Source organism: Ambystoma mexicanum, chromosome 9 (assembly GCF_040938575.1).
Source record: "Ambystoma mexicanum isolate Mex_15411 chromosome 9, UKY_AmexF1_1, whole genome shotgun sequence".
Classification (NCBI taxonomy): domain Eukaryota; kingdom Metazoa; phylum Chordata; class Amphibia; order Caudata; family Ambystomatidae; genus Ambystoma; species Ambystoma mexicanum.
The window spans coordinates 640393082-640419710 of record NC_090931.1 but is presented as its reverse complement, the minus strand read 5'-3'; the positions used below and the strand labels follow the sequence as shown (position 1 = coordinate 640419710).

The 26629-nt window shown below is 45.4% G+C and overlaps 1 protein-coding gene across 1 annotated transcript in view; it reads right to left on the bottom strand.

The window, feature by feature from the left end:
- The window catches only part of SRR (serine racemase), a 138240-nt gene extending 112425 nt beyond the window's left edge, over positions 1–25815 (bottom strand). Inside the window, exon 1 of the mRNA XM_069615350.1 lies at positions 25758–25815. The gene's annotated coding sequence lies outside the window, so the exon portion shown is untranslated. The remainder of the gene's footprint in view (positions 1–25757) is intronic.
- Between the last annotated feature and the right edge of the window lie 814 nt (positions 25816–26629).

The window sequence follows — 26629 nt, the reverse complement described above, 5'->3', positions numbered from 1 at the left end:
ACCTGGCAAGAGTCAGTAGCCGAAGGTGGCTTATATATCAAGCTAACTCCCAGGCAGATCTGCAGATGGAAGCAAATTCAGGTGTGGGTGGACCAAGCCTGTAATTGTGTTTCCTTTTTCCTTCTTGCAGAAATCTGTTAGACTTCAAGCAGAATACATCACCTGTGATTGTATATAAAAAGGAAAGGTTAATGTGGTACAAGTATGAACGTTGAATACAGGTCTTGTTTCCAGTGAAATACATTTGTACATTTAATAGAATATCCAAGTAGGTCATTATTTGACTGATGTTTGGTGGATCCTACATAGCACAATACATATGAGCACCACAGAGTTCAGTACCCACGAAGGGCTGAATATTGAAATTGTGCACTTTAGTTCTTTGAGTTCAGTTAGGCACAAATAACAAAAATAAAATTAAAAAAGATTACATTTTGGATACAGTGTTTCATCAATGCCTGTCATTTGAGGAACAAAGGGAAGACACTGCTACAAGGGTGCAGCCCCTATGCAGGTAGGGAGGAACTTTACGACTTCAACAATACATGGCAGTATCTATGAGCATGTTGACTGCTGGTACAGTGTTCCAAGGAGGTTTGGCAGTCCCCTCATGTTGGCTATTGTACTTGATCCTCTGGGGTCCCAGGGCTTCCAGATGGGTTCAGTATTCAGCTAGATGGCCAGAAGTGTGGCTCTGGATCCTCAAACCTCCATGGTAATGGGGGTTTTAGTGTTATGAAATGCTTCTTGCAGGGTTAGGGCAGTGATTGTGGTTTGAGTGAGCCCCGATAGCACTTCAGGTGTTCCGTTTTCCCCCCAGACATGGGGGTGGCCGGAGGGATGCTGCAGAAGCCATACACAAGCCAGTGTAAGTGCTGTATTCCCACTTTCATTTTATTTCCTTTGTTGGCAGGTTGACTCCTGTTTTATGTTTGTCAAGTACAGGCTGTGCCTAGTTGCTCTTTGAGCTGACCTGCACGTATCTCTTCTTCGTCGGCCATGGCGGGACAAGTAGTTTGGGTCCCCTGGCATTATTATGAGTCGCAGGAGGGTAATTTGGGTGGGCATGGGTGCTCTCTTAGTCCCACCCCCTGTCCTTCATTGGCGGTCCATAGTCTGTGGGCAGGGGCTGGGGGGATATCTCTGGTTTGTGTCGCGAGTGATATAATTTGCCTCTTGTCTGCACCAGATAGGTTGTCTTGTGGTTTTATGAGAAGTACAGTATTTAAGGACCCAGCAATTGTATGGCAGTGCTTCTCAGCTGAACGGCTAGTGGCGGTTTAGTACCTTGTGTATTCTTTGCTTACCTGGATTGATTCTCTTGGCTTTTGGACCATGGCTTCCCCTTTTTGGATTGGATTTGGATGCTCCCTTTGTTTTTGGTGTACCAGCTATTCCTTTTGGATTAGAGATTTTGGACTTTGCTTGTTTTTTCTGGATTCATTTCTGGAACTGCTTTGCTCTTTGCTTCTTGGATTTTTGGTTTCCTGGATTATTATACTGTGACTATTTTTCAAACCTTGGTGGAAACCTGCAGCAGCTTCTGGACACATTGCCCTTCTCCATTAGTTGCGCCCTTGTGCTGTTCGGGACAGGCTGTCTTTCCTTGTGTTCTTTGACTGTGGATCTTCTGGGATCTTCTGCTACCAACCACGGGCCCTCTATCGAACTAGGTAGGTTTGTTTATACAGTAGATACTTATAAGGGGTACCCGAACTGTAGTCTTAGCAGCTGAAAAGGAAACAACATAATATACACCTGAGTGCCAGGTGTTGCAGTTTCCTGTTCCACCTTTGGTGCCTTTTTTTGGTGGCTAGGGAGTTTGTGGAGTCCTCCCTGACTGGTACTTGTGGACAAAGGTATAAGTTCACTTAGGATCTTCAATCACGACAGTTGGTCCACCTAAAGGAAGGTGGCCTCTTGGGCAGAGGCCAGGAGAACATCTGTAATGGGCATTTGTAGGGCAGCAACCTGAGCTTCTTCTCCCACCTTTGAGACACCGTTGACTGATCCTTCCTGTGCAGGACGATCTTGCATGTGCTCTCGCTGAGTTGGGTGCGGTTCCTTTTTGCTATGGGTCATAGAATTAATCCATATTTTTGTGTAAACGCATCTTGTGCCGGCGGTTTTGTCTATGCTCCTCGTTGCCAGCAGTACATATTCTTCATAAAGTAATTTAAGTACTGGGACAAGAAAGAGGGGCGTGGAGTAAATGCTCCAGTTACTCACTGGTAATCTGAATTACTTCTAGTCCTACTTGTCCTGGTACTGAAGTCCCGACACCCAACCCAAGGCACATCCAGTGCTTGGTACTTCAGAATGTTGTGTGGCGTTGTGCCCCTTTCACTGGCAGCAGGAGTGAAGGGGATGGAGCATAGGCAAAATTAGGATTTTGATTGGGTAAGGCTGTCAGGAAGTTGAAGTTTCATAGCGATTACTCTTCCAAGTGCTGGGACTGGTAAGTACGGGGGTGAGGAAGGGTAGACCTAAGAGTAATGAAGATTACCATTAAGTAGCTTTATTTTTCATTTGCGGAATAACGCTTGGCGATGATTTTTCATAAATGACAGATTAGCATCTTGTTGCTTGGCAACGGGGCTAATTTCAATAATTTCTGCCATGGCCGGCTGTACCATATGGGAATGTCAAGACACAATTGTTAAAGGCCCTCTTTATTCGAATGACCGGACTCAGTCGGGTAAATAAAGGTAAGCGGATTGTTGCCACCTGTATAGAACATCACGAGCGGCATTAAGGCTGACTTAAAGCAAGGATTGTTTTTTATGTGCAAACGACTGATCTATGATGATGACCGTGAATGGGTGTCTCATGCACGCACCATACAGTAATAGTGACAAGAGAGCAAGATTCATACAATAGTGATTGAAATGGACGAGAGCTATGAGCCATTTAGCACTTGTCGAGTACTGGTTTTCACTTTGAATTCTGGGACTTGTAGTTCTGAGTTTGTAATGGCTAAATCCAGGACTATAAGAATGGCAAGTTAAAACCAGGACTGGACTAGCATCACCCAAATGGCATGAATAACGTTGGCGTGTATGCTTTTGACTGCACGGGCTAAACAGTGCTATATAAACACGCTTATTTAACATTAACTCATTGTATTTGGGAACATGTACAAAGGAGCGTTAGGTTATTAGGATATCTAAAGCATAATCGGCTATTTGGAATGAACGGAATGTTATAGTTATAGGTTATTATAGTTTGCATCTCAAGTGGAAGTTAGATTTGTTGCATGATATGTACTGGCTTCTAGGAGGTAGCTCCTGATTACTGGGTAGTGTCTATACGTAGGAGCTTTTAATAGTTCCTACTAACAAAATCTTAATTTCAATCCACGTAACAACTGCCACAAGGAGAGTCTGTACCCGCTCCATCAGATTTTCATATAATTGTTGAAGTTCAATTGAAGCAAGTAAGCAACTTCTCCCCACATAGACATGGCCTTCTTCAATTATCTGAATTTTAGATTGGATCCAGATATTATTGTTGTTATTTTCTTAACACATATATGATGGAATTACTACTCTGGTGGTGTTTCAATATAGTTAATGCTTAGATTACTTACTAGCAATGCTCATCCCTACTAGTCCTAATCTTCGTCAGAGAACTTACTTTTAAGGCACAAGCCTTAATGACTGGAACCTTTCCGAACCAAATACGTATTCCATCCCTCTTCTCCACCCACAATCATGTTAATTTGTCCACATAGGACAATTTGCCCTACCATCCACAAGTGGCAGGTTGAGGTAGGCGGGTCATAAGTACCTTGACTAAGAAGAGTCGGACTAGGAGTCATGAGGATTACCAGTAACTAATCTAAGGATTACCTCCATGTCTAATCATGTCGAGTCATGAGGATTACCAGTAACTAATCTAAGGATTACCTCCATGTCTCTCTTCCTCGTCACAGTAGTTACTTTTGAGGAATACCAAAATATGGCGGTGATAGGGCCTATGAAACAATACTCCATGTATGCTGTAACTCGCCCTATTTTAAACTTTATTAACAGATACCTGACACTTTCTTCTGTGCATGCCAGAACTCAGAACACCTATACCAAAAGCACAGGCCATGTTATTGGCCACATTCAGCCAATAATGTTGTTAAAGATTCCAATCGGGCATCACACACATACCAGGACTCTTGCCACCAGCATCTCCTAAAATGCAACGCACAATTAGAATACTTTTGCTTTATTTCCTAGAATTCGGATTGAGCTGGCACCCAACCCGTCTCAAACCCCCTTTTACAAATTCCCCTGGTCACAATGGACCATGAACCAGGCCGGTGGGTGGTAATACAATATTTATTTTAAATTCAAAGAAAATCACACAAATGTAATATTGGGCAGCAATCACCATTGGGGTGATAATTACACTGTACAATGATAGAATACACTTAATTTGACCTTCTACTATACATATCCAAAGCACAAATGAATGGGAGCAATTTTACTGTTCGGGTAGATAGCACCCGAGTTAAGATTTTCCCCTGCAATTCTCCCTCAATCCCCTATTAATGATTGGATTCAAAAACCCCTTTCAACTGCATAAATAACACTCGGAATTGGTAAATAATTAATTTACTTGTGCAGTCGAATAAATGAGATAAATATGAGTTATAACAGTATCAGAGATGTAAGAACACGGGCAACTACAAGGCAAAGTACTAACAATGGCATACAGTTCACAAATCAACTTTTAATTGACAACACAGTGCAACCAAATCACATGTATAGGAAATTAATTTTCTTACTTTCACAGGTTTAAATGTCAAAACGGTTTGGAAAACGGGTGAAATAGACAGAATTGGAATGCGTTTTTTATGCTGGATGACAGATGCACATAACAGGGATAATATGCAAGTGAAAGAGTGACTCTAACTTAATAACAGGATGAAATTCTCACTGGGAAATTAAATTCGGTTTTAAAAATAAACGCAGTTAACAAAGAAAATCAGTTTGGAAAGGAAAGGACAAGTTTCACTTAAACTAGATTTAGTGTCTAGAAAAGAGAAACGCCACCCGTGAATAGAAAAGTTATGCTGCTGTTGTAACCCTTCACGCAGTGTGCCTCTTTTTAGGGAGAATTAATTTATTTAATCAAAATATTGCTAAGGACTTACACATGACAGAAATGAGTGGAAGAATGGCACCAACACTAGGAAATCAAGGACAGGATGCACAGAGAATTCTGACAGTTTTAAACAAGTTATCAGGGTATTGATGGGATTACTTAGAGAGTGGAACAAAGACAAGGTATCAAGATGGGGTATGCTATGTGCTGCTATGGGATGGGGTGATACTCACATCAGCACTTGAGTTTGGGATAGCAAACCGGGTTTCTGGACACCAAGGCAATATCTGGTCACTGGTCACCGCAGCGGGCTCTCCTGAACTGGATGGATCGGGTAGCAGGGCAAGCGGGCAGCACTGGATAATCCCAAAGAGGGTTCAGCCACCTTTCCACTTTTCTCCCTGAGTTATTGGAATTTTCTTTTTGGATCAGTGGTCCTGCCTGGATAGGGTCAGCTATTCTCTGGCCTGGCAGTGGGATCTGGAATCTGGCAAGATGAATAATTATATGAAGGATAAGCAGAAGCTGGAACATTCAGAAGAGTGTGTGTCCTTGTCTCTGTGAGCTTCCCCCTTTTATAAGGCGGGTGACATCACAGGATTTATTGTTGGGCAGAACTAAGCTAGACCTACCCCAAAGAATCGGATAGGTCAGTCTATGTTATATCGTCTCCTCCTTAGAAGCAGATGGACTGAAGGAGGGGACTCAGTTTTATGGGATTGTGTTTTTATGAGGTACAGAGCCATCCCACAGTCATTTTTGCCAGAATCAGTCAGGACATAAATCGCACATTTTTACAGTTGTGGCACTTTTGCAAATCACACAGGCAAATGACATATTCCACACAGAGCAAAACATTCCAACTCCCAGGTCTGTATGACACTCTTTCGTCCTTCTAATAATCTTTCGCCATTTTTGGTGGGAAATATTTCACCTACAATTCTATAACTTTAGCACAGATACTTTCCATGATTTACATTTTTCTGCTGTTTGCGTCCCCTACATCCTAGGGAAAGCTACAATGTCTTGTTTTAACGCCCCCAAAATCATATTTAAACTGTTCAACTTTTGCATTACTGCGTTGTCTGGTTGCAGAAATAAAAGTCCAAAGTTTATTCATTCAGAACAGTCTTTTGCCCCAAAGGGGCTATCATTTGTCTCCCATATAAGGACATACTTCCAATTGTTACTCTGGAGAGGCCTTTGAGGCTCCCTAGTTTAAGTTGAGGGGAGGTGTTACTAACAAATTCACAGCCATGTGTCCCAGAATCTATTGTAGCAGGTTGAAGCGCTGCCACAGAGTCTGATGAGCGTGTTACATTCTTCCTCTTCGTCCATTCATAGTTTCCACATGCTGGTCCCCTTGGGGGGAGGCAATATGCTGTTCCCAAGAATCAAATGTCCTTTGAAGACAAGCCAGGAAGCTGTTCTGTGGCTTCAGCACAGTAAACCCTTTTTTAAATGTATTTATTATTTTTTTCTTTCTGACCCAGAAAACAAATCTGTTGGAATTAAATATCCCATATATGTTTACCAATAAACCCCCCCACCCCCTCACATTCTGTGCAAAGACAGGGCCTTAACTCAATACTTCACTTTTAAACAGTATTTTCTTTGTTTGTCAAAAGCAAATTGTCATGTGGGTTAATTCTGCTGGGATGTCAATTTCAAATGTGGCCTTCTCACATTCATTTTCTGAATCTTTCCAAAGCCCCAGTCATGTTTCCAATGCACAGGCATCTGTCCAAATAAAGGTGCATTGAAACTGACATAAGCTCGGAGAGAGAGATGGCTTTTTATAAAGAATGTAATTGTGATATGTTGTTGCAAAGTAAAGCGTTTTGCTCACGGCTTGAAGTGAAGTTTCTTTGTTATTTCGCAGTTCTTGCCTGACACAGCCTGTCATTCAGTGGTAGATGCTTTCTTTTGCTGGAGCACAACCTGAATATGGCTGGGCATAGCTGGGTCTCACTGGAACCAACTGTGTACTTTTGAATAGATGAAAAAGAGCATCAGGAGCAGTCACTTTAAATGTAAAATATTTCCTTTTTCAATGGAAAATTTTGAGCGAGCAGCAAAGGAGCGCTGCTTTTCAATTCTTTTCTTTGGTGCACACAAGGAAAACACTGGCAGCCTTTTTCTGGGTGTTCCATGATCCATCTCGCCCAATAGGTGCTTGGCAAAGGCAGAGCAGCCATAATTTTTGTAGCAGCAAAACGCAGTTTTGATGCAAGTCAATGGTGCTCAAAGGAGCCAGCGCAGCCATTCTGCTGGTCCTGCTGAATTGCAGCTTGGTGATTGAGGGGAATTCTGGTGGGTTGGTAAATGTAGCCCACAATGTATCCCTAACAGTCCAAGAAGATGCCCCACAGAGTCTCCTTGTGCCTCCTCCCAGGAAGTCGCCACACCTCACGTCGACTTTCCCTGAATCATGATCGGTAGTAGACCTCCTGCAGTCTTCATAGGCCATGCAAGTAACTCAGAATCCAACGCTTAATATTAACCACTGAACGCTTCCTGTCGGCCCCCGAGACCTCAAATGAGACATACAAGTTGGCAAACTTCTGAAATAATGCAATCTTGTTAATGACTCCCCTCCAGTAATCAATTCTATGACAACCCTCCTTCTGAGGAGAGGACGGGTTTGGATGAGAGGCCAAATGTACAATATCCTGAGACCTGTGGAATTTAGATGGCATTTTAGGAAGAAAACCAGGATCACAGCGAAGAACAAAATTCTCTGGTAAAGCTCTCGGTAAAGGCTGTTTACGAAATAGAGCGCCAATCTCCCCAAATTGTGGGTGAAGGCGATAAAAACCAAAACAAATATGTTCAGAATCAACAATTTCACGTCAATCTCCTCCACAGGCTCAAAATGCATTCCCTGGACAAACTTCAATACCAGTGGGAGATCCCAGGGTGAATCCTTTGAACAGACCACTTGTCTAGATAGCGAGAAACTCTGCAACAGGTGATCCATCATATTCTCCCCTTGAAAGTACCCCTCTCCGCCAGGGCTACCTAAATGCCTACTAGGCCATCCACTGTGCCCTGAAAGCAGACACAGCGAAGCCCTTCTCAAATCCATCCGACAAACGTTGCAGCAGAGCTGGAAGGTATTGTACAAAAAGACCGTATCTAAACAGTCGCATGAACAAAACGTTCTACAAATACTACCACCAAATGTTCGAACACCAAAAGTTTGAACCTTTGGTGGTAGCATTGCAGGTAAGTAAAAAAAAAAGAAAAAACACCCTGTGTGGTATGGTGTTGCGGGGGACACCCCTGTAGCACACCTGCAAAAAAAAAAAAGAAAAATACTTTACAGTATAGTGAGCAGGGATTGCGGGGAAAAACCCTGCAGCCCCCGTAAAAGAAAAAAAAAAAAAAAGAAAAGGACCCTGCAGCGCCGGTTCCTGATCACAGAAGTGAAAGGGAACTGGCGCTGCAGGGACTCAGCATGAAGAAAAAGGTTAGTGGGGTTTGTTTATGTTAGGGGTGTGGGTGGGGTTGTGTCATGGGTGTGTTGTGGGTGGGGGTGTGGGTATGTACGTGTGTTCGCATGAGAAAGGTGCCAACCTTTGGTGGTTCGCACCTTTCTCATGCAAACTTTCCGGCCGCAGTGAAATCAGCCGCGGTCGGATCACGTACATCCAAGTTGGAATGCCATAGGACAGTGCCTGAACTAATTTCTTCACACACCAGGACACAGAATAGTTCCAATGCTATTATAGCACTTCAGGGATGTCGGGCCTCCTGCCTGCTGAAGGGAATCACTTGAGCAAAGCCAAAAAGGTTGCCACTTCTCCTCTCAACTACATAGCACAGGGGCACTTCCAGCTCCTCCGTCGATGGCCTGAATGGTGGTGGGCACCTCCCAAGATCCATAGCAGAGCCACTGCCAAATACACCAAAAATAGAGACCAAGATCTCTTGATCTAAAATCATCTTCGCCTGGCTGTCATGGATCAAGCTCAATGCTGCCAGACTTGATGAAAGGGAAGTAAATGCATAAACCAAGTGTCCCTGTGCACTTCATGTACATTTTATCCAAGCAACCCCCCTGCCCCCCAACACCCCTTGCTCAGGTAAGTGGAGCAAAACAACGCTGGGCATTCTCCAGAATGGCAAAGAAATCCAGGCATGGGAAACCAAATCTCGCCCCAATCCTCAAATATTTCCAGCTGCAGCAACATCTTTTGGGGGCGTGGCGCGATTTAGACAGTCAGCTGTTCCATTATCTGCCCTCGTGGTATGCACTGCCTTCAGGGATTCCAGGTGAAACTGCCCATTCCCTCAAAACTTTGGCAAGGTTCCCCAGCAGTTGAGACAGAGTGCCTCCATGCCGATTTAAATAGGTTACAACTGTTGTATGTACATTCGGGCCAAAACTGAGTGTCCCTGCACCCAATTTAAAAAGACCACCTGAGCCCTGAAAATCGCCACCAGCTCCTTCGAATTGGAGGAATAGTTCCTCTCATCTCAGGTCCATGCCTCCTGATGAGTGAACTCCCTAAGAGTTACTCCCCACCCTTTTCCACTGTCATCTGTGGTAGGAATGATTGGCATTGATCGCAGAGCGAGAAAACCTTCCTCAGCGTGCCTAAATCCATCCATCAAGGAAAACTGGTCCTCAGCACCAGATCACAGGCATCAGGGCTCTTGAATCCGTGCAAATCTGAACACCAATATCGGTGGAGGTGAGACATGGGAGGCCTCAGGTGTAACAAACCCACGGCCCCACTAATGCACAAGATACCATATGCCCCAGTGCCCGGAGCAGCATCCTAGCTGATGACACCTCCATCCTTTTGCAACTTCTGCAGAAAATCATGAAGAAGTACAGCCCATTCAATCGCAAGTAAGACCCTTCCTATGCCCGTCCGAAATTGGGCCCCAATGAACATCCCATCCTGAGAGGGAAAGAGTTGAGACTTCCCCAGTTGACTAAGAAAAGAACTCCAGGACAGTGAAGCAAGAGCACGTAGAAAGAACATCCTCCTTTAGCTGAACCTTCGAGGATGCCTTCCCCAGCCAATAATCCAGGTAAGGAAACCCCTGAACTCCCTCAAGGTGACGGGGAGCTATCACAGGAGACAAGACTTTCATAAACACACTTGGGCTGGCCACAATCCAAATGTGAGAACCCTGACTGGAAGTAGTGTCTCCCCAATGCAAACCTAAAGAATTGCTGAGACCTCCTGTTCAGGATAAGGAAGCATGCACCCTGAAGGTCTATGGAGGCCAGGAAGTCCCATTTCTGTACCAGGAGAATAATCTTCTGCAGCATCTCCATCTTGAAAGGAAACTTAGCCCTATGCGTGTTATGATTACTCCAATCCAACACTAAATGCAATTTGTCTAGACCCTTCGGCACCAGAAAGATAACTGAATATAACCCGTGTGTACACACATCCTGGGAACTCTTGCTAATGGCCATCTAATCCAACAAATCCTGAACTCCCTCAAGTAGTGGCAATCTCTTCAGCATGCCCTTGGGTCTAAGAATGCTGAGGGGACTGATGGAAAAGCAGGAACCAGGAATTCTATCCTTTATCCCAGCTGCACCACTCGATTGACCCAGGAATTGGACAACCAGTATTCCCACTCGCTGAAGAAAAAATAGAGATGACCTCAGACGGGTCTGTGCTGACTGTCGGAACTTCTGCACTCCCTGTGGTGGACGGAACTGATAGGGATTATGATCAACCCTCTGCCTCACAGCTTATATCCTGGTTGAGATGAAGACAAAGGCTTGCTAGTCCTACGAAAAACAGTCCTCTGAAAACAATAGTTTGCCCTGCGCCTGTCAGACTTGGCTTATGATAGGGTTCGTGCTGCAGAAGTGACCATGGGGGCTGCGGCCTCTGGGCGCTGTCACTTGCACCTCTGTGACTGACATTCTGTGTGTTTGAAGCGGATAAGGACGCTGACAATGCATGAACAGCATGAAAACTCTGGGATTGTTCTGGGCCTACAATAAAATGCGTGGCTGTCTTCCCTCGACAGTGATTACAAGATGCTCAGGCAGTAAAGTCCACAGGGCTTCCACTAGGGCATTTAAACAATGAACACCTCTTTTTTAATGGACAGAGTAAGGGCATTAGCTATTTTGCATGAGAAAGCCCAAAGAAAGCTCCAGTTAAGTATCCAAGATTGTGCCTTATTTCAATGCAAAAACATTTAAACTGTCTCTCATTTTCATTGTCGTATTTGACACACACAAAGATGGGTTTGGATTTATACACAAATTAACATTTTCTTCACATTGTATATGAATAAGTAGGATGCCTGAGTTAACCATTAAACAGGAGATCTTATCACAGTATCCTTTGTTATGTGGCTTTAAGTCTTGAGAGTACATCTGCAAAACCTAATGGTGATTTTTCTAAAGCTTGTATTAATTCTGGAACTTGTATTCCTCCATTTAAGGGGGAGGGGCAAGATGGGAAAAAGCTACAATTATACCATTTTTGCTAAACCTATACAGATGTATATATTTGACAAGCTGTTTTATTAGGCTTTCTGTATTGCTCAAGTCATTTTTTATAAAAGAGTATTATTACATTAACAAAACCACAGAGCGGCAGAAAGTCTGGGGCAGATGGTTTTTTGTGATGTTTTGCTATGTGCCTGTACTAAGCTATATTATCTATGCCCAGGCCTGTTTTGAAGTGCTACACTGATTTCGGTTTGGTATTCTACAGTGTTCTGTTATGCTATGCCATGTCATGTTTTAAGCTGTAGAAACCGGTTTGTAATGTCCTTCTCTGCTGGGATCAAAGTGTTATTTTCCCAAAGCTAAATGCGCATTAACTAGAATCTATCTGAGTGCTAGTGTACATACTCATTCACTTCTTTTTGGGCAGGGCAGGAGAAGATGATGTCAGTTTCCTTTTATACTAACTTGCTAGGTCATGTTGTATTATATTGAGGTTTCATTATTATATTTTTATTTAAATATCTAATTTTCAATTGCTTTTGAAGCAGCCATAAAACACCAGGTAGCAAACCCCTAAACACGCCAAAAAAAACAAAAAACAGAATGTAGACCTGGAAATCTAATCTGTTAACTAGACCAAATTAACAAGGGGGGTCCTGGGAGTCCCTCTGCCAGACATTAGTCCTGGTTGCGAGAGACTTACCCAGAGTCTTTAGCTCACTATCGTTCACAGAGAAGAAATATCCCAAACATATCAGTCTTTGTCCTGCCATGGGGCAGTCCAGCACCGAAATGCTAGGCAATTCTCCTCTGAACAAGAGTACCAACAGCATCCCCAGACACGTGTTTCGGTCTGGTTGGACCTCATCAGTAGGGAGGAGCTGTGCCTCTCTAAGAATAGTGAGCAAGGGGTCCACGTCTGGATTCCCCTAGTAACTTAGGGTGAGACCCAAAGTTACTCAAATATGCAAATTAACAAGGGGGGTCCTGGGAGTCCCTCTGCCAGACATTAGTCCTGGTTGCGAGAGACTTTCCCAGAGTCTTAACCTCACTATCGTTCACAGAGAAGAAATATCCCAAACATATCAGTCTTTGTCCTGCCATGGGGCAGTCCAGCACCGAAATGCTAGGCAATTCTCCTCTGAACAAGAGTACCAACAGCATCCCCAGACACGTGTTTCGGTCTGGTTGGACCTCATCAGTAGGGAGGAGCTGTGCCTCTCTAAGAATAGTGAGCAAGGGGTCCACGTCTGGATTCCCCTAGTAACTTAGGGTGAGACCCAAAGTTACTCAAATATGCAAATTAACAAGGGGGGTCCTGGGAGTCCCTCTGCCAGACATTAGTCCTGGTTGCGAGAGACTTTCACTATCACTATCGTTCACAGAGAAGAAATATCCCAAACATATCAGTCTTTGTCCTGCCATGGGGCAGTCCAGCACCGAAATGCTAGGCAATTCTCCTCTGAACAAGAGTACCAACAGCATCCCCAGACACGTGTTTCGGTCTGGTTGGACCTCATCAGTAGGGAGGAGCTGTGCCTCTCTAAGAATAGTGAGCAAGGGGTCCACGTCTGGATTCCCCTAGTAACCTAGGGTGAGACCCAAAGTTACTCAAATATGCAAATTAACAAGAGGGGTCCTGGGAGTCCCTCTGCCAGACATTAGTCCTGGTTGCGAGAGACTTACCCAGAGTCTTTAGCTCACTATCGTTCACAGAGAAGAAATATCCCAAACATATCAGTCTTTGTCCTGCCATGGGGCAGTCCAGCACCGAAATGCTAGGCAATTCTCCTCTGAACAAGAGTACCAACAGCATCCCCAGACACGTGTTTCGGTCTGGTTGGACCTCATCAGTAGGGAGGAGCTGTGCCTCTCTGAGAATAGTGAGCAAGGGGTCCACGTCTGGTTTCCCCTAGTAACTTAGGGTGAGACCCAAAGTTACTCAAATATGCAAATTAACAAAGGGGGTCCTGGGAGTCCCTCTGCCAGACATTAGTCCTGGTTGCGAGAGACTTACCCAGAGTCTTTAGCTCACTATCGTTCACAGAGAAGAAATATCCCAAACATATCAGTCTTTGTCCTGCCTAATGTCTGGCAGAGGGACTCCCAGGACCCCCCTTGTTAATTTGCATATTTAAGTAACTTTGGGTCTCACCCTAAGTTACTAGGGGAATCCAGACGTGGACCCCTTGCTCACTATTCTTAGAGAGGCACAGATCCACCCTACTGATGAGGTCCAACCAGACCGAAACACGTGGCTGGGGTTTCTGTTGGTACTCTTGTTCAGAGGAGAATTGCCTAGCATTTCGGTGCTGGACTGCCCCAGGGCAGGACAAAGACTGATATGTTTAGGATATTTCTTCTCTGTGAAAGATAGTGAGCTAAAGACTCTGGGTAAGTCTCTCTAACCAGGACTAATGTCTGGCAGAGGGACTCCCAGGACCCCCCTTGTTAATTTGCATATTTAAGTAACTTTGGGTCTCACCCTAAGTTACTAGGGGAATCCAGACGTGGACCCCTTGCTCACTATTCTTAGAGAGGCACAGATCCACCCTACTGATGAGGTCCAACCAGACCGAAACACGTGTCTGGGGTTTCTGTTGGTACTCTTGTTCAGAGGAGAATTGCCTAGCATTTCGGTGCTGGACTGCCCCAGGGCAGGACAAAGACTGATATGTTTAGGATATTTCTTCTCTGTGAAAGATAGTGAGCTAAAGACTCTGGGTAAGTCTCTAGTAACCAGGACTAATGTCTGGCAGAGGGACTCCCAGGACCCCCCTTGTTAATTTGCATATTTAAGTAACTTTGGGTCTCACCCTAAGTCACTAGGGGAATCCAGACGTGGACCCCTTGCTCACTATTCTTAGAGAGGCACAGATCCACCCTACTGATGAGGTCCAACCAGACCGAAACACGTGTCTGGGGTTTCTGTTGGTACTCTTGTTCAGAGGAGAATTGCCTAGCATTTCGGTGCTGGACTGCCCCAGGGCAGGACAAAGACTGATATGTTTAGGATATTTCTTCTCTGTGAAAGATAGTGAGCTAAAGACTCTGGGTAAGTCTCTCATAACCAGGACTAATGTCTGGCAGAGGGACTCCCAGGACCCCCCTTGTTAATTTGCATATTTAAGTAACTTTGGGTCTCACCCTAAGTTACTAGGGGAATCCAGACTTGGACCCCTTGCTCACTATTCTTAGAGAGGCACAGATCCACCCTACTGATGAGGTCCAACCAGACCGAAACACGTGTCTGGGGTTTCTGTTGGTACTTTTGTTCAGAGGAGAATTGCCTAGCATTTCGGTGCTGGACTGCCCCAGGGCAGGACAAAGACTGATATGTTTAGGATATTTCTTCTCTGTGAAAGATAGTGAGCTAAAGACTCTGGGTAAGTCTCTCGTAACCAGGACTAATGTCTGGCAGAGGGACTCCCAGGACCCCCCTTGTTAATTTGCATATTTAAGTAACTTTGGGTCTCACCCTAAGTTACTAGGGGAATCCAGACGTGGACCCCTTGCTCACTATTCTTAGAGAGGCACAGATCCACCCTACTGATGAGGTCCAACCAGACCGAAACACGTGTCTGGGGTTTCTGTTGGTACTCTTGTTCAGAGGAGAATTGCCTAGCATTTCGGTGCTGGACTGCCCCAGGGCAGGACAAAGACTGATATGTTTAGGATATTTCTTCTCTGTGAAAGATAGTGAGCTAAAGACTCTGGGTAAGTCTCTCGTAACCAGGACTAATGTCTGGCAGAGGGACTCCCAGGACCCCCCTTGTTAATTTGCATATTTAAGTAACTTTGGGTCTCACCCTAAGTTACTAGGGGAATCCAGACGTGGACCCCTTGCTCACTATTCTTAGAGAGGCACAGATCCACCCTACTGATGAGGTCCAACCAGACCGAAACACGTGTCTGGGGTTTCTGTTGGTACTCTTGTTCAGAGGCGAATTGCCTAGCATTTCGGTGCTGGACTGCCCCAGGGCAGGACAAAGACTGATATGTTTAGGATATTTCTTCTCTGTGAAAGATAGTGAGCTAAAGACTCTGGGTAAGTCTCTCGTAACCAGGACTAATGTCTGGCAGAGGGACTCCCAGGACCCCCCTTGTTAATTTGCATATTTAAGTAACTTTGGGTCTCACCCTAAGTTACTAGGGGAATCCAGACGTGGACCCCTTGCTCACTATTCTTAGAGAGGCACAGATCCACCCTACTGATGAGGTCCAACCAGACCGAAACACGTGTCTGGGGTTTCTGTTGGTACTCTTGTTCAGAGGAGAATTGCCTAGCATTTCGGTGCTGGACTGCCCCAGGGCAGGACAAAGACTGATATGTTTAGGATATTTCTTCTCTGTGAAAGATAGTGAGCTAAAGACTCTGGGTAAGTCTCTCGTAACCAGGACTAATGTCTGGCAGAGGGACTCCCAGGACCCCCCTTGTTAATTTGCATATTTAAGTAACTTTGGGTCTCACCCTAAGTTACTAGGGGAATCCAGACGTGGACCCCTTGCTCACTATTCTTAGAGAGGCACAGATCCACCCTACTGATGAGGTCCAACCAGACCGAAACACGTGTCTGGGGTTTCTGTTGGTACTCTTGTTCAGAGGAGAATTGCCTAGCATTTCGGTGCTGGACTGCCCCAGGGCAGGACAAAGACTGATATGTTTAGGATATTTCTTCTCTGTGAAAGATAGTGAGCTAAAGACACTGGGTAAGTCTCTCGTAACCAGGACTAATGTCTGGCAGAGGGACTCCCAGGACCCCCCTTGTTAATTTGCATATTTAAGTAACTTTGGGTCTCACCCTAAGTTACTAGGGGAATCCAGACGTGGACCCCTTGCTCACTATTCTTAGAGAGGCACAGATCCACCCTACTGATGAGGTCCAACCAGACCGAAACACGTTCTGGGGTTTCTGTTGGTACTCTTGTTCAGAGAATTGCCTAGCATTTCGGTGCTGGACTGCCCCAGGGCAGGACAAAGACTGATATGTTTAGGATATTTCTTCTCTGTGAAAGATAGTGAGCTAAAGACTCTGGGTAAGTCTCTCGTAACCAGGACTAATGTCTGGCAGAGGGACTCCCAGGACCCCCCCTTGTTAATTTGCATATTTAAGTAACTTTGGGTCTCACCCTAAGTTACTAGGGGAATCCAGACGTGGACCCCTTGCTCACTATTCTTAGAGAGGCACAGATCCACCCTACTGATGAGGTCCAACCAGACCGAAACACGTGTCTGGGGTTTCTGTTGGTACTCTTGTTCAGAGGAGAATTGCCTAGCATTTCGGTGCTGGACTGCCCCAGGGCAGGACAAAGACTGATATGTTTAGGATATTTCTTCTCTGTGAAAGATAGTGAGCTAAAGACTCTGGGTAAGTCTCTCGTAACCAGGACTAATGTCTGGCAGAGGGACTCCCAGGACCCCCCTTGTTAATTTGCATATTTAAGTAACTTTGGGTCTCACCCTAAGTTACTAGGGGAATCCAGACGTGGACCCCTTGCTCACTATTCTTAGAGAGGCACAGATCCACCCTACTGATGAGGTCCAACCAGACCGAAACACGTGTCTGGGGTTTCTGTTGGTACTCTTGTTCAGAGGAGAATTGCCTAGCATTTCGGTGCTGGACTGCCCCAGGGCAGGACAAAGACTGATATGTTTAGGATATTTCTTCTCTGTGAAAGATAGTGAGCTAAAGACTCTGGGTAAGTCTCTCGTAACCAGGACTAATGTCTGGCAGAGGGACTCCCAGGACCCCCCTTGTTAATTTGCATATTTAAGTAACTTTGGGTCTCACCCTAAGTTACTAGGGGAATCCAGACGTGGACCCCTTGCTCACTATTCTTAGAGAGGCACAGATCCACCCTACTGATGAGGTCCAACCAGACCGAAACACGTGTCTGGGGTTTCTGTTGGTACTCTTGTTCAGAGGAGAATTGCCTAGCATTTCGGTGCTGGACTGCCCCAGGGCAGGACAAAGACTGATATGTTTAGGATATTTATTCTCTGTGAAAGATAGTGAGCTAAAGACTCTGGGTAAGTCTCTCGTAACCAGGACTAATGTCTGGCAGAGGGACTCCCAGGACCCCCCTTGTTAATTTGCATATTTAAGTAACTTTGGGTCTCACCCTAAGTTACTAGGGGAATCCAGACGTGGACCCCTTGCTCACTATTCTTAGAGAGGCACAGATCCACCCTACTGATGAGGTCCAACCAGACCGAAACACGTTCTGGGGTTTCTGTTGGTACTCTTGTTCAGAGAATTGCCTAGCATTTCGGTGCTGGACTGCCCCAGGGCAGGACAAAGACTGATATGTTTAGGATATTTCTTCTCTGTGAAAGATAGTGAGCTAAAGACTCTGGGTAAGTCTCTCGTAACCAGGACTAATGTCTGGCAGAGGGACTCCCAGGACCCCCCTTGTTAATTTGCATATTTAAGTAACTTTGGGTCTCACCCTAAGTTACTAGGGGAATCCAGACGTGGACCCCTTGCTCACTATTCTTAGAGAGGCACAGATCCACCCTACTGATGAGGTCCAACCAGACCGAAACACGTGTCTGGGGTTTCTGTTGGTACTCTTGTTCAGAGGAGAATTGCCTAGCATTTCGGTGCTGGACTGCCCCAGGGCAGGACAAAGACTGATATGTTTAGGATATTTCTTCTCTGTGAAAGATAGTGAGCTAAAGACTCTGGGTAAGTCTCTCGTAACCAGGACTAATGTCTGGCAGAGGGACTCCCAGGACCCCCCTTGTTAATTTGCATATTTAAGTAACTTTGGGTCTCACCCTAAGTTACTAGGGGAATCCAGACGTGGACCCCTTGCTCACTATTCTTAGAGAGGCACAGATCCACCCTACTGATGAGGTCCAACCAGACCGAAACACGTGTCTGGGGTTTCGAGGAGAATTGCCTAGCATTTCGGTGCTGGACTGCCCCAGGGCAGGACAAAGACTGATATGTTTAGGATATTTCTTCTCTGTGAAAGATAGTGAGCTAAAGACTCTGGGTAAGTCTCTCGTAACCAGGACTAATGTCTGGCAGAGGGACTCCCAGGACCCCCCTTGTTAATTTGTTAACTAGACCATACACTCCTATTTAGATCTAACAAACACACAATTCCATCCTATTAACAGTATACAGTAACTGCAGCACGGTGTGAGCAGGCTAGTCAAAGGCTGAATTATGTAAATTAACTCACGTAAGCACATAGTCTCAGTCTAAGAATATTCCTGCCTCACACACCAATATAACCATTACCCTGAAGACCTAGAAGGACTCAGGAACCTCTTGCAAGGCCGGACTGGGCTTCTGCTCCGAAGGAAGCTATGGTCGAAATCCCCCCCTCAGTTAAATGTGCTCATATTTTCCTTCCAGCTTTCCCCATCTATAGAATCTGGCTGTTAGTGGCCTAGGGGAATAAGTAGAGGGGCTTTGTATGCTGCGTTTTCTTGCGCATGGTATTCTATATGCTTTGGCTTACCAAGACACTGCAGAAGGCGCAAAGTCTGTCCATAAGCACTTTGCGCACAAGCCTAGAGTGTTGGTAACCATGAACGCACAGTGGTTTACCGGTCCATGATCGAATCCTATTCAAAACCCTCTCCTTGACTCACAAATGTCTATCCAACACAGTCTCCAAGTACTTATGCAACAAATATTCCAAAAACCAATCCAACAGACCCACGCGTTCAACTTACTCCCACTTACTCATCATTCTTAGATTCGAACGACAGAAAGCAGGAGGCAGTAGCTTCCCAGTGGTAGCTGCCAAACACTTTAATGCTCTGCCAACCTCTATAAGATCATAATCTTCCTTTTGGTCCTTCCATAAAAACTTGGAAACTTGGCTCTTCAATCAAGAATTGTTAAAGTAACTCTCTACCACAGTAACTCTAACCATATGCAGGACGTTGAACACAAAAACGTAACCTTATTACGCATGATGTATGTACTTTTTGCTTTATTGTCAAGAACCAGCGCCTAGAGGCCTCAGGGTTCGGTGTGCTTTACAAGTGTCAAAAATAAATAAATGATCTAAATGAGGAAACCAAAAGTTGTAATGTGTTTTTGCTCGCTTTCCAGGGAACTTTTTCAAACTTGGCAAATTCAGATTTCTAACATGCATCCCCTTCCAAATGTTGTTGGAAGTAAGCATAAGGGCTGTGTCACCTGTGTTTTCTTGAGCATGGCTTCAGCATGCAAAGGGTCACCATGCAGCGAGTAATTTCCAGACATAACCCCCTTGGCACAGAGAACACCCCTTCGGCTATCTGTCCTCTTGGCACTGTACCTTATAGAATGCAGATGTGTCCCATGACAAATTCGGTCCAATTGTGCACATAGCCCTGCTACCTTTTCCTTTTCATGCCTTCCTGTGCATCTTATCTATCCCTCGCCTTCATCCCAACTATTTCCTTCACTTTGCTTCTCCCTACCACTAATGAATGTTCTATCGTACTCTTCCTTTGCTTCTCTACAGGCCAAGCACTTCGAAGCCACACACTATGGCAGGAGGCGCTATACAAATGCAACATAATATAACATACTCCTACCAGGTAGACCTGAGAAGATATGCAGTCAAGTGCTTAGGTTGAAGATTGGCCTCAAATCCCAGCTTTGCCACTTACCTAAAGTGTGTGATTCAGGGACAATAATTTTATATCGCTGTGCATTATCGCCACAGTTTTACCGAAAAATATATAAACCCTGTTTTTGCCCTGAATAGATGATCTAATAATTAAATAAAACACATATGTGCGGTTTTTAATGATCAAAATAGTAATATGTATGTTTACAGAGATGGAAATAAATTAGAGATGATACTAGTTGTGGTGTTCACACGTGCCCAAGTCACGTGAATGAGGGGGAGCCCACCTCACGTGATGAGGGTAAGAGAGACATAATAAAAGGAGGCGATGACAGGATACGGGGCAGAGCCGAGTACGATCTGAACGTGTGTGGCTGTGAATTATTGGCGCTCTTTATCTCCTGTGCACTGCGTGCACAGCATCTGCCCCGACCTTGGAGAATATTCACATTGGCGACGAGGTAATCTGAACCCATGTGCGCTCCATGAAACATGCTTCATCAACTGTTCTACGGTGCAGCTACTGGCTCATATAATCTACGTAGCGCCAATGGTGGCCACATGTGGTACTGCAGGAGGAGAAGTGGGCCATAACACGTGGCCTACACGAGGTGAGGCCATAAAGGAGAGGCACCATACCACTACCAATAAGGCCACTGGGCACCTTAGCAGCACGCAGCAAGTGCATTAGGGATACACAAGCGCCAGCACCCATGTCAAGCCCGCTAAGTAGCCCGACAAGAGAGGGAAGCTGCAGAGGCTCTAGGAGCAGCACTGTGAAAGTAGAAGGGCCAGGACCAGATTCCATGCATGGGACATGCATAAGACCATTTGACCCTTATGCCACAGCAGCAGCCTCATGCTGGGAACATTTGCTCCAACAATTTGAACTAAACATGCAAGCTAGGGGTATCACAGAGGCAAAGAAACTATGCACCCTGCTATTACTTAACATTGGCACCCTAGCACACCGACTGTTTAACACTCTGCCTAACAGAGGCGCAGCAGATGATTACTACACAGTGAAGGCAGCACTGAACAACGATTTCAAACCTGAGTTGAACTCGGATTATGAAAGATTCCAGTTCTGCATGACCCGTCAAAGGGCAAAGGAGAACATCAACGATTTCCAGGCGCGCCTCAGGGAAATGGCGCTGGGATGCAAATTCCCAGTTGAAGAGTTTGCTGTCCGTGAACAGATTATCAATGGAATCTCCTCAGATAATCTGCGCAGGGCTGTACTCTCTGAGAAGAAGGTCCCCCTGGACCGCATCCTGGCCATGAGCAGACTACAAGAATGCACTGATGACCAGGTTGCGATCATGGAAGCTGCCATGTAACGGCTTCCACTTGACATCGTCCAAAAGGAGGAAGAAAAAGCAATAATCAGAGGAAGGCCAGATAAGAGACGATGCGCCAATACGACATCCAAACAGATGCCAAGGCGACAGGACTCATGCAAGTGGTACATAGAACTCTGTCATCGAGGAGAGCCCCGTCCTGTATTAGGGGTCACCTGCCGTAAATCCAAGAGACTGAACCATTTTGCGACTGTCTGTCTCAATCCACCCCTTCGGAAGGGAAGTTAACAACAAGAGGCACCAAGTGCCAGACGCAAAGAAAGAGGCAAGGCAAGGGCCGTAGCCACCGCAAGATCACCAAGCAGCAGTGACACATATGACACCTCGGAAGAATCATCCCGGGAAAGACAACGGGTACGACCAACGAAGAAGCTGCAAACGTGTCCATATGATATCCGCCATCAAGCCCCGGAAAAAAAAAACCCACAGGGAAAGAGTCCAGACGATGGGACCCTCACCAAAGTTGTAATCGATATTGGAGCGACAGTGAACGTCATTCCTCTGCAGAAGTTCAAGAAAATTGAACCAGCGCCCTGACTCCGAGACAGTAAGGTGCAGTTATTTGCATACGGATGCAAAAAGCTGCTACCAGTGACGGGTTCATTCCGCTCAGACCTCACCCACAATGGTACAACATGCCGAGCCAGGATAAATGTGGTAGACGCAGGGTTGCAGACACTCCTGAGATGCCATACAGCTGAAAAGCTGAGGCTAGTGCAATTCGCATTCCACATCAACACACCTGACATCGACAACCTCCTAGCAAGACACAACAAGGTGTTCCAAGGCATAGGGTGCCTTCAAGGGAGGACAGTCAAATTACACATTGATCCAACGATCGAACCTAAAGCTGTGAGACACTGCTGGGTTCCCTTTCACCTGCGCGAAGCGGTAGAAAAAGAACTAGATAAGCTGGAAACAAAAGGAATAATCGAGAAGCTCTCAGGACTGACATCATGGGTATCCCCCATGGTCGTGGCTCAAAAGCCACGGCAACCAAAAGAAGTCATGATTTGCATTGACATGCATCTACCTAATGTAGCCACTGGACATGAACGAAATGATGGATGAACTAATAGTGGATCTGACAGGGACGATGATTTTCAGCAAATTGGACTTGCACTCAGGCTATTATCAAATATGCCTAGCCCGAGAATCATGCTATATCACAACATTTTCGTCCGACCTAGGCCTCAGAAGAGAATGGAGGCTGAACTTTGGGATATCCTCAGCCGCTGAGGTATTTCAAAATGAGATCATGGAGAGTCCTGAATTGCCTGGCAGGCACCATGAACATCAGCGATGACACCCTAGTGTATGGGGCAACGAACAATACCAGGATGCATTGCTGCAGATCAAGGACTCCCTATCGAGCACCACCAAGATGGCATTTTTTTAAAAGCACTTTAAAGCACTTCACATCTGTATAAGTGCTATATAAATACACAATAAATACATACATAAATAAATAGACACTAACCACGCCACTGAACTGTTGGTCGATGCTAGCCCGGTGGGACTAGGGGCGGTGCAGACACAAATCGATCAGGAGGGCACTATGTTCCCAGTCGCTTTTGCTAGCCAGGCGCTCACTAAGACTGAACAAAGTTATGCGCACATAGAAAAGGAAGCACTGGCCATTCTATGGGGATGCCGCCACTTCCAAGTCTACCTCCTAGGTCAACCGGCAGAGATATTCACACACCATAAACCCCTGATACCAATCTTCCAAGGGATCAGCCCCACACCCTCCAGCACGCCTAGAGAAGTGGATGCTGCAGCTACAACCATTCAACATTGAAATAATGTACCAAGCAAGTGTGAACAACCCTGCAGATTACTTGTCCCGCCACCCACGACCAGCCACCCCTCAAGAAACAGAACATGCCAAGGAAACAGAAAAACATGTGTGCCACATGGTAGCTTTTGAGTGTCCAAAGGCCCACGACCAGCCACCCCTCAAGAAACAGAACATGCCAAGGAAACAGAAGAACATGTGTGCCACATGGTAGCTTTTGAGTGTCCAAAGGTGATGACGCTGCAGGAGATAGCAGAAATGACCGATGCAGATGTCTGCCTCCAGCGAACAAAACACACCATACTGTCTCGAGACTGGAAAAACTTCTTAGCAGTAGTCCATCGCACTGCGACAGCACAAGAAAAACTACAGGCCTTGTTCGGCATCAGACACAAACTGTGTCAAAAGAGGTCGTGCTCAAGGGACACTGCATCGTCCTGCCAGTTGTGCTAGAAGAGAGGGTCCTGCGTCTAGCACACGAGGGACACCAGGGCATCGTAAAAACAAGTGTATCTCAAGTCGCGAGTGTGGGTGCCAAAAATACAGAGCAGAGTCGTGGAACTGGTCGAGACCTGCGCAGCATGCCAATCATCAAGGAGACAAATGGTGCCAGACCCCATTGCAAATGCGCCCAGAAGCAACACAAGATGAGAGACAGTCAGCATGGACTTCTGTACCATCGCCGGAGAAGCCTCATATTTGTCCTAATCGACTTCCAGTACCTACTGAATTTGTCTAACACATTAAGTCCACCGATTGCCTATCCATCATAACAGTCCTGGAAAAGGTGTTTGCCATACATGGCATACCAAGGAAAATGAAGAGCGACAATTGCTCCCCCTTTACCAGCTGCGAACTACGGCAGTTCCTGAAAAGCCTCAGCATAGACCACCAGCGGATTACCCCATGTTGGCCGCAAGTAAACTGAGATGCAGAAAGGTTCATGGGGTCACTGAAGAAGACCATAATAATCGCAAAGGACCAACAACTGTGGATTCCAGCCGTGTATTGATTCCTCAGGACCCACAGGCAGACCCCCCACACATCAACACGAGTCAGCCTGGCTGCACTGATGTTTGGAGAACCTATCCAAGCGGAACTGCCGTTACACTCAAACTGGGTAGCCCCTGAGCCCGGCACACTGCTCATCGACAAGGCATGTGAGAAACGGAATGAAAAGTAGAGCCGCGCTCGTCGAGCACAGCACTGAGAGCTCCAGGTTGACGACACTGTTCTAGTCAGGAACTGGACACCCCCAAAGAAAATGACCCTGCTGTATGAGTCATGCCATTGGACAGTGCTCAGAGGGCAGGAAGTAACACGTAACGTCTTCCCATTTCCGCACAGTGCCATCAACACTCTGGGAGCTGAAACACTGAATCCACCAGAGGAACACCCAGAGGCGAATGACAACACACCTTTGCAGAATGAGGCACTGCCACCGCCTCACTGAGGAAGCAAGCGAAAGCCAAGGAGAAGGAGAGCACAAGAGAAGGATCAACACCCAGTATGGACTACGTGAGAGGCCTCATCCATCATCCTGACTGCGGTGGTATGTCTTACATGGAGTGTAGTGTACCACAAGAAACCCAGAAATGCCAGGACCCATCCAGTCTGAGAAAGACCTATGGACAGCCCCAAGAAATCGAGGGGGGGGGGGGTGGTGTGTGTGTGTGTGTGTGTTTTGTGTTTTTTCTTTTTAACTGGAAGTGTCACCTCCAGTTCCAAGCCACATCAGCAAGGCATTGTGGGTATGCAAAAATATGTACGTGCCCCTTTTTTAACCTAGGGTGAAAGGGCAGTTTATAATATACGTAGGTGTGCTGTGAAGCGTATGCGCACCATGGGCCACAGGTATCTCGGGTTTTCAAATGTAGGCAGGTCTGATTGCCACCAATGTTGCCCTCAAAGCCCAGCAGCCAGAGGTTGCAGGTTCCTGTCCGATGTGCGCGGAGGGAGGCTTTACACTTCTTGGAGGTAGGGCGAACACTTAATTGGTACGGAAAGGTTCCTGTCCTTGAGGCGGGTGCCTCAGAAGTAGTAAGGCAAGGAACAGAGACTTGAAGGCAGCGGATTGGTGTTATATTGATATAAATGTTGCTTCATCAACAAAACATTTTTGAATAGCTTTTTACTATCTTTTTTGCAATTTCATACGAGTATTTAACCTGATGTTATTTAGCAAATATTTCGTAATTAAATACATCTAATTTAACTCATTAACGATGTTCTTAATGTTTGCTCGCTTATCAATTCAGATAACTATTGTAATGCCGTTGCATTAACCTACAAATATTCTATTATACTGTGATATCCATGTATTGCGATATGATGTCTGGTCATTTTAGCACTGACTTAATGAGTGCCGACATTTTTGTCGTAACAGAACACAAATTATTTCTGTACAAGAAGACCGACTCATCCCAAAGGATAGCGGTCAAACAGGAGGAGCAGCAGCCCAAAATAAAATTACCTCCCAACTACCTCCAGGCAACGATCAATGAGCTTTGCCCCTGGTACAGATAGCTCTCATATGCACAACCTTTCCTATGACATCACTTCCGCCCGCTGCACACTGGAACAGCCCCGCCATCCTCTGTGTAAACCTGGCAGCCATCACGGCGCAGCATAGTATCAACGTAATTGTCGTAGATGGCGAGCACTTGGAGGAAGAAATTGGCTTTTTTTAAAAAAAATATGGTGGACAATTTTATTTTGCATTAGATTTGGCACGATTTTAAATTTAAATATATTATTCTTCATCAGCAACTGGTTAGGTCTTACAGCTAATTTTGAGATAGAGCCTCCTTTATTATCTGTGTATTTTCATTAGCTCACAAAAAGAATATATGTACTGAATGATCCTTACCATCGGACTTATCTTGCAAAGACTAAATATAATACCACAGATTTCTAATAAAAAACTAGAGGGCCAGCATTCTATACTTTGCGAAAGCAAAAAGTGAGGCAGCCGTTTTCCATTCATTTAGCAGTCATGGACGCCATCATGCTGGTGGAAAAGCTGCTTTAGAGAACCATGGAAAGTGAAGTGTTTTTTTCACCAGCATGGGATCCTAGTGCTGGCAAAGTCCCTTTTGGCCCCCTAGTTCTTTATTAGTGTTCAAAAAGTGTTATTGTATTTTCAACAGAGATAAAAGTAGACATTACATATCTAATGCCAAGGCCCTCAAAGAGTGAGACAATATGTCAAAATTAAATGTCAAAATAAGGAAGAATCTATTTCGTAGGTAAAGGACAAGGCTGCATGTACGCAGGAGGGAGCCATAATATAATAAGAACATTCACAGACTGTTAGAAAGAGGAGCACTTTAACGATAATCAGTT